Source organism: Malus sylvestris, chromosome 5, assembly GCF_916048215.2.
Source record: "Malus sylvestris chromosome 5, drMalSylv7.2, whole genome shotgun sequence".
NCBI lineage: Eukaryota > Viridiplantae > Streptophyta > Magnoliopsida > Rosales > Rosaceae > Malus > Malus sylvestris.
Genome location: NC_062264.1, coordinates 18722317 through 18729741, shown reverse-complemented (window position 1 = coordinate 18729741; position 7425 = coordinate 18722317). Strand labels below are relative to the sequence as shown.

At 42.3% G+C, this 7425-nt stretch overlaps 1 pseudogene; it reads right to left on the bottom strand.

The window, feature by feature from the left end:
- Positions 1-2123: 2123 nt before the first annotated feature.
- On the bottom strand, positions 2124-3549 carry LOC126624378 (uncharacterized; annotated as a pseudogene).
- Positions 3550-7425: the final 3876 nt, after the last annotated feature.

Here is a 7425-nt window from a genome sequence, read left to right as displayed (position 1 = left end):
GAGTATGCTCTTCGTTTCAAATTCAAGGCGTCGAACAATGAGGCCGAATAGGAAGCCCTTTTAGCAAGCTTATGTTTGGCCAAACATTTTGGGGTTAAACGAATTGATATCTTCAATGACTTCCAATTGGTGGTTAACCAGGTCACCAACAACTTTGATGCTAAGGATAGCTCTATGGCAGTATATCTGGCACAAACACAATTGTTGCTTAAGCACTTCCACTACCAGATCACCCAAATTCCTCAAGCGGCAAACAGTCATGCAGATGCTTTGGCTCACCTCGCCTCAGCGGTGGAAGACAAGATTGGAAGAAAAATTCAGGTCGAATTGTTGGCAGCACCAAGCACCATGGCTGCGGAAGTGTGCAACTTACAACATGGAGATAGTTGGATTACCCCGATTTATAGATTCCTTGCTCATGGCACCCTTCCAAATGACAAAGTCCAAGCTAAACAGATTCGATACAAGGCTACCCGTTACTTGATCATTAATGACCAACTCTACAAGCATGGTTTTAACCTACCATACCTAAGATGCCTTACGCCCGCAGAGGCGGAAACTGTCCTTCAGGAAATACATGAAGGAGTCTGTGGAGATCATGCTGGATCTCGATCCCTAACACATAAGGCTTTTCGCCAAGGATATTACTGGCCAACACTCCACCAAGATGCCATCAGAATATCCCGCTTATGTGATAAGTGTCAACGCTACGCAACTATTCCTCACTCCCCTCCCGAGCTGCTCACTTCTATGATCAGCCATTTGCCCTTCGCCCAATGAGGACTTGATTTGATAGGCCCAATGCCTGCAGGGAAGGGCAAGGTTCGCTATGCAATCGTTGCAGTTGACTACTTCACAAAGTGGGCTGAAGTAGAACCCTTGGCAACCATTACTGAGGCAAAAATAGAAGACTTTGTATGGAAGAACATCCTTTGCAGATTCGACATTCCCAATGTGATAGTCACTGACAACGGGCGACAGTTCAACAACAATAAGTTTAGGATGTTCTGCTCTAAGTTCAACATCAACTTATGTTTTGCCTCCCCAGCTCATCCCTAATCTAATGGACAAGTTGAAGCCATCAACAAAATAATCAAGCGAACTTTGAAAACCAGCTTGGACAAGGCTAAAGGTTGTTGGCCAGAATTTGTACCCCAATTTCTTTGGTCATATCGCACTTCGTATCGGACATCAACAGGAGAAACCCCATTCTCACTTGCCTTTGGTACAGAGGCAGTTGTCCCAGTTAAGCTTAAGCAAGCAACGTTCCGAGTCCAGAACTACGTGCAAAGCAAAAATGACAAACAACTTACCCTCAACTTAAATCTAGTCGAGGAACATAGAAACCAGGCTCACTTGAGGAATGTCGCCTACAAGCAGCGCATCTCTAACTACTATGACTCAAGGGTCAAACCTCGTTCTTTCAAAGTTGGGGATTGGGTATTGAAGAAAAGATTACTCTGCGACAGAGTCCCGAGTGAAGGAACACTTAGTCCAAACTGGGATGGACCGTTTAAAGTTGTTAGCATCAGTCGCCCTGGCTCCTACAAGCTTAGAAGCTCTAATGGCAAGACCCTTGGCCATCCATGGAACGCTGATCACTTGAAGTACTATTACAAGTAAACTCACATTGTACAAGTGTTAAGCTTCAGCCATTCAGCATCTTATGTAACGAAGACTATTTGCATGAATTCAATAAAGAGGTGATTTAGACAACTTGGTCCTAATCCTCTTACATTCCTAGCAATGAAACACTCGGGTTCAAAGCTTCAACATGAATGCTTCCAACATGAAACAAAGTCTAAATATATGTCAACAAGACTATACAAATAAACAAACAATACTGGACAGAACCAGTACATCCAAGTTATGGCTTATATCTGAACAAAAGATTTGCTCAAACACAACCAGGCATTCATCAATGATAGTGCAAATACTTAGTAATTAACAACAAACTAGTACATCTAGAGTACATGGCACATGCCACACAAACAACAAACTAGTACATCTAGAGTACATGGCACAAGCCACACAAACAACAAACTAGTACATCCAGAGTACATGACACATGCCACATAAACAACAAACTCGTACATCCAGAGTACATGCAGAAAAAGAGGGCACTACGAGTCATCCTCATCTGAGGCCAAACCCCTGACAATATCACTCTGCGTTTCAACCCCATCGCCATCACCACCTTCCTCAGCATCTCCAGGACCATCCTCACTCTCATGGGACTGCTCACTGATACTAGCCTCATTATTAGAGTCATCATCACTACTAGGATCAACTGCGAGGACGAAGGCTTCACCCTTTTGTCAGTACTCATCCATTTCATCACAGTACTTTCGGATAATGCTTCCATTGTCGTAACGCTCAAGAACGGCCATCCATTTCCTTTTCTCAAAATTAGCTGCTCGGATACAGTGAGGTCTAAAAGCATCGTGAAAGGCCTGGCAACCTAAGAACTCCTGCACAGCAGCATCCCTCTCAGTTGGGATACTCATCTTCAGCCTAGAAACCTCAACCAAGGCACTATCCAACTCCCCTTTAACCTTGGAAACCTCAAGGATGGTTGTCTCCAACTGTTCTTTAGTCGCTTCCAATTGTTTCTTAAGCCTCACGTTCTCACCATTTCGCCTCTTCAAACTCTCAAAATTTTCATCCTTAAGGCGGATGGCATCAGCCAATGCTTTGCTCGTTTTTCTGGCGTCATTCACAAACTGCTTATTCTCTTTAAACTTTGCCTTGTATCGCTCGACTTCTCGTAATCTGTCATCGTACTCGGTCATGACCTACATGATAAGATAATTGTCATTACCAGGAAAAAGAAGGGAGAAAGCAAAGAAATGACAAAGTAACACTTACATAAGAAGATAGCCTCATCATCCGGTCACGAACTGATTCGTTCTCATCTAGCGGCTCGCCAAGCTCATCAACAATGGATCGACGTCCTGCCAGGCAATTATTGACATACCTAAAACTACTTGGCTGCATGGCAACCTTTAAGTCATTCCAATGAATGCTGCCAACCTCTTCCTTGTACTTTCTCTTACGGCTACATCTAGGGCCACCTTCTTGGTCAGTAGACTCCATGGTTGGAAGAAATATGGGATTGATGGTAGGAAGAGGAGGCAACAGTTGTCTCTCCTCCCCTGTAACTATGGCAGCAACATATCCGATGGTCTCAGCTTCAGCCTTCTTTGAGGTAGCAATCTTGAAGACCTCTTTTTGCGACTTAGGTTTAGGGGTTGGCCTCACCCGATGCTTACGAGCTCCCTTGTGAAACAAAATGTTGTCTACTGGAACTAACATGGGTGCCTTCCCTTTCTTGGCGTTAGTCTCCCCTTTCTTGCCCACTTTCTCCACTGAATTAGAAAAATCAAAGTAAGGAATGCAACTTTGTAAAAGAAAGAGGGGGTGAAATGAAAGACACAACTTACTTGCTCGTCTCTGGCACTCCGACACTAGGGGCTGGAAACCGTACTTTCAAAATAAGGGTCGTAGCTTGCCCAAATGTCTATCCTCTTTGGGCACCCTCAACACCTTATCTACGTCAGCTAGCTCCCGTCCAGACAGCTTGATGGTCCCTCGCGTCACTACACGAAGAAAAAATGTTAGAAGCAACACAACAAATAGCAAATAATGTAAACAATGGATACATTACAACCTACAGTCTGGAAGTAAGTAGGAACACGTCGCTCAGGTGTGACACCTTTAGCATACTCCCAATCATTATAAAGAAAGCACCAACGATTTTTCCAAGTGCAGTACGCCTTTTTCTTACCAAAGACAATACGCTCTCTCTCACTACGACATGCACACTCGGCATACCCAGTGCATGCTTTCACTGGGCGCATCTTATAGCAGTAGCGCCATTGATGAAAGGAAGGCTCACCTAACCCACATTCCATCCAAATAATATAAAACCCGATCAAGGTATCCCAAAAACCAGGGTAGAGTTGCCCAGACACATATCCAATGAAAGACAGCATCCGTTGCAACCACGGGTGCAAAGGCAGCTTCACCCCTAAAGTCAATAATATCTGGGTATAGAACATAACATGACCCTTGGGTGGTTCAGAGGACAATTCTTCATGATGCACCAAACGCATTCCTACACTACGGGGGATACTACATGACTGCCTTAGGGCCTCAAGTTGCTTTTCGCTATCTAACAAGTTTTGCACTAAATGGTTTGCTGTGAACTCAGAGCGAAATATGGGTATGGCGTCGCAAACAACCCCTTCACCCACTGACATGAAGGAGGAAGAACCAATATTGGCTAAAGCTTGGCAATTGCGAAGATCACCCAATCTTGAATTTTTGTACAAGACTCCAACAAAGGCCCTGAAGACTCCAACATTGCAAGCTCAAACCTAGAGTTAGAGTTAGGGGAGCCCCCATCACTAGGACTTCCAAACTCTGACATCTACAACAAATAGAAACAAACTCTATCACCACATGAAAGATCGAAACATAAGGAAGTTCCTAGGGCGTGGAGAAAAGCTCAATCAGTTCATTATGTTCTCAACCAAATACATGAACACTCAAATAATTCAACAAGAATGAAAGCATGTGATCTAGTGGAGAAGACTACCAACCTGAAGGTGGTGCAAAGCAATGCTGGAATCCCTCTCAACTATAAAAGCACTCTATCTCCAAAAATCACTACAAAATGAGCAAATGAAGACAATGAAAAGAGTGGAAACGTCTCATTCTTATAGGGTTCAACATGGCCAAAAAAATTCAAAATTCAAAATTCAAACCATGAGAAAACCCCACATGGAAAGTCTTCAAACTTCCACACAAGCTAGGGAGTTTTAAAATTTCAAACTTGCAGCACCCCCTCTCCCCCTCAAAAAAAAAAAAAAAAAGGGGGGGGGGGAGGAGGTGAACACATTAGCTTCATCAATTTATGGTGCCAACAAGAGCTTCATCAATGGAGGGCAACCACAATTTTCAAAAGCTTCACACACTCTTGATCAAGACAGTATGAAGCAAAATCAATTCATGGTACCCAACAAAAGCTTCAACTCCAAAACTTCACCTACAAAGCTTCAACTCCAAAGCTTCACCTACAAAAGCTTCAACTCCAAAGCTTCACCAACAAAAGCTTCATCAATGGAGGATAACTACAAATTCTCAAAAGCTTCACACTATCTTGATCAAGATAGTGTGAAGCAAAATCAATTCATGGTACCCAACAAAAGCTTCAACTCCAAAGCTTCACCTACAAAGCTTCAACTCCAAAGTTTCACCTACAAAAGCTTCAACACAAAAGCTTCACCCATAAAAATTTCAACACAAAAGCTTCACCTACAAAAGCTTCACACTATCTTGATCAAGATAGTGTGAAGCAAAATCAATTCGTGGTGCCCAACATAGCTTGACCTACAAAAGCTTCACCCACAAAAGCTTCACCCATAAAAGCTTGACCCACGAAAGCTTGACCCACAAAAGCTTCACCTACAAAAGTTTGACCCACAAAAGCTTCACCTACAAAACTTCAACACAAAAGCTTCACCTACAAAAGTTTCACCTACAAAAGCTTCACACTATCTTGATCAAGATAATGTGAAGCAAAATCAATTCATGGTGCCCAACAAAGCTTGACCTATAAAAGCTTCACCCACAAAAGCTTTACCTACAAAAGCTTGACCCACAAAAGCTTGACCCACGAAAGCTTGACCAACAAAAGCTTCACCTACAAAAGCTTGACCCACAAAAGCTTCACCTACAAAAGCTTGACCCACAAAAGCTTGACCCACAAAAGCTTCACTTACAAAACTTCAACACAAAAGCTTCACCTACAAAAGCTACACACTATCTTGATCAAGATAGTGTGAAGCAAAATCAATTCATGGTGCCCAACAAAGCTTCAACCTCAAAGCTTCACCTACAAAGCTTAAACACCAAAGCTTCACCTACAAAGCTTTAAAATATATATATTTATTTATTTTTATTTTTTTTTCAGAAATTCGAAAATTCAAAAATTCGAAAATTCGAAAATTCGGAAAAAAAATAAAATTGCCTAGGCCTCCTCTTCTTTAAGCCTAACAACTTTCATAACAAATATATATGAAGATTGAGTTTTGGGCTACCACTTAGAAAGGAAATGCCTCATTCGTCAACTCCCTCGACCGGAGACTTGGGGGACTCCTACCATATGCTACTACACCTTGATACTCAGAAGTCTCACAACCACTCAGTGACTTGGATTTTTCAAGTCTTTAAATGAGAAGTTTTCCTCACTCAGGAAATTAAGGGAGCACTACCTCAACCTACATGCTTCACTCACAAAGTTTCAACATACAAGCTTCAACAATAGGAAAAATTCAAAGAACTTAGTGAAGAAGGCATTGGTGTATTTAACACAATATGTTAAAATGAAGCAAAGCTTGTTTATTGATATCTCCGATAAGTTACAAATATGTACATATACATGAATCAAAATAAACAAACAAGAGGGAGCCTTCACAAAGGTTGCTTAGGAGAAATCTCAGCAGTCGGCAGAGCCCCAGAAAGAGGAGGCACCGAAGGTTGATCATTTGGAGCTTCATTACGTGGTACAGCCCCAGAAGACGAAGGCAATAAATGCCTTTGGAACAAACCCACAAACCTCTGATGATCAAGCAAAATTTGACCATCAAATTCCTGCAGCTGGTCAAGCTTCCTCTTCATGTTTATAGCATAGTCATGTGCGAGCCTGTGCAACTATTTATTCTCATGCTTGAGCCATCTGATATCCTGTTTGAGACTTATCACTTCAATTGCCAATGATTCAACTTGGCGGGTTCGAGTAAATAGGCGTTAGGCCATATTAGACACAGAACACTAAGAGCCAAAAAATCCTTAACAGCCAACTCATCAGACCGTTTGGAAAGTAGTCTGTAATCTTTGGGAGTGAGAAGGTTCTTGGCCATCACCGCAGTAGTCATATCATTCTTCATCACAGGGTCCTCAACAGTAAGATGACCAGTAGGGGATTGAGAAGGCATGGCTGCCTCTTCACCAAAGTTCAAGTCAAAACGACGGTCGGATGGGCCATACATTCTCAGAAATGATAAAGGAAAAATGAGGTGCAATAAATCTTTGAAGTAAGGGGAAAATTCCTACAAGCAATAACTCTCTGAATGTACTCCTTACACACAATTGGTGCCCTTATAAAAGAAAGGGCAACAGGGCCATTGGTTCAAAAATCGAAGAGGCACCACTCTCCGGATTTCGAAGAGGCACCACTCTCCAGATTTCGAAGAGGCACCACTTTCCACACGCAACATCAGCTCCTCGGGTACCACAGATAACTTTGACAAATATCTCTGACAAAGTTTAGACACATAAATTTTGAAGGTCCAGTTACCTTACTATTACCCACAAGGGTAAAGGAACAACACTACTGTTCGATAACTAGAAAGTCCCAAT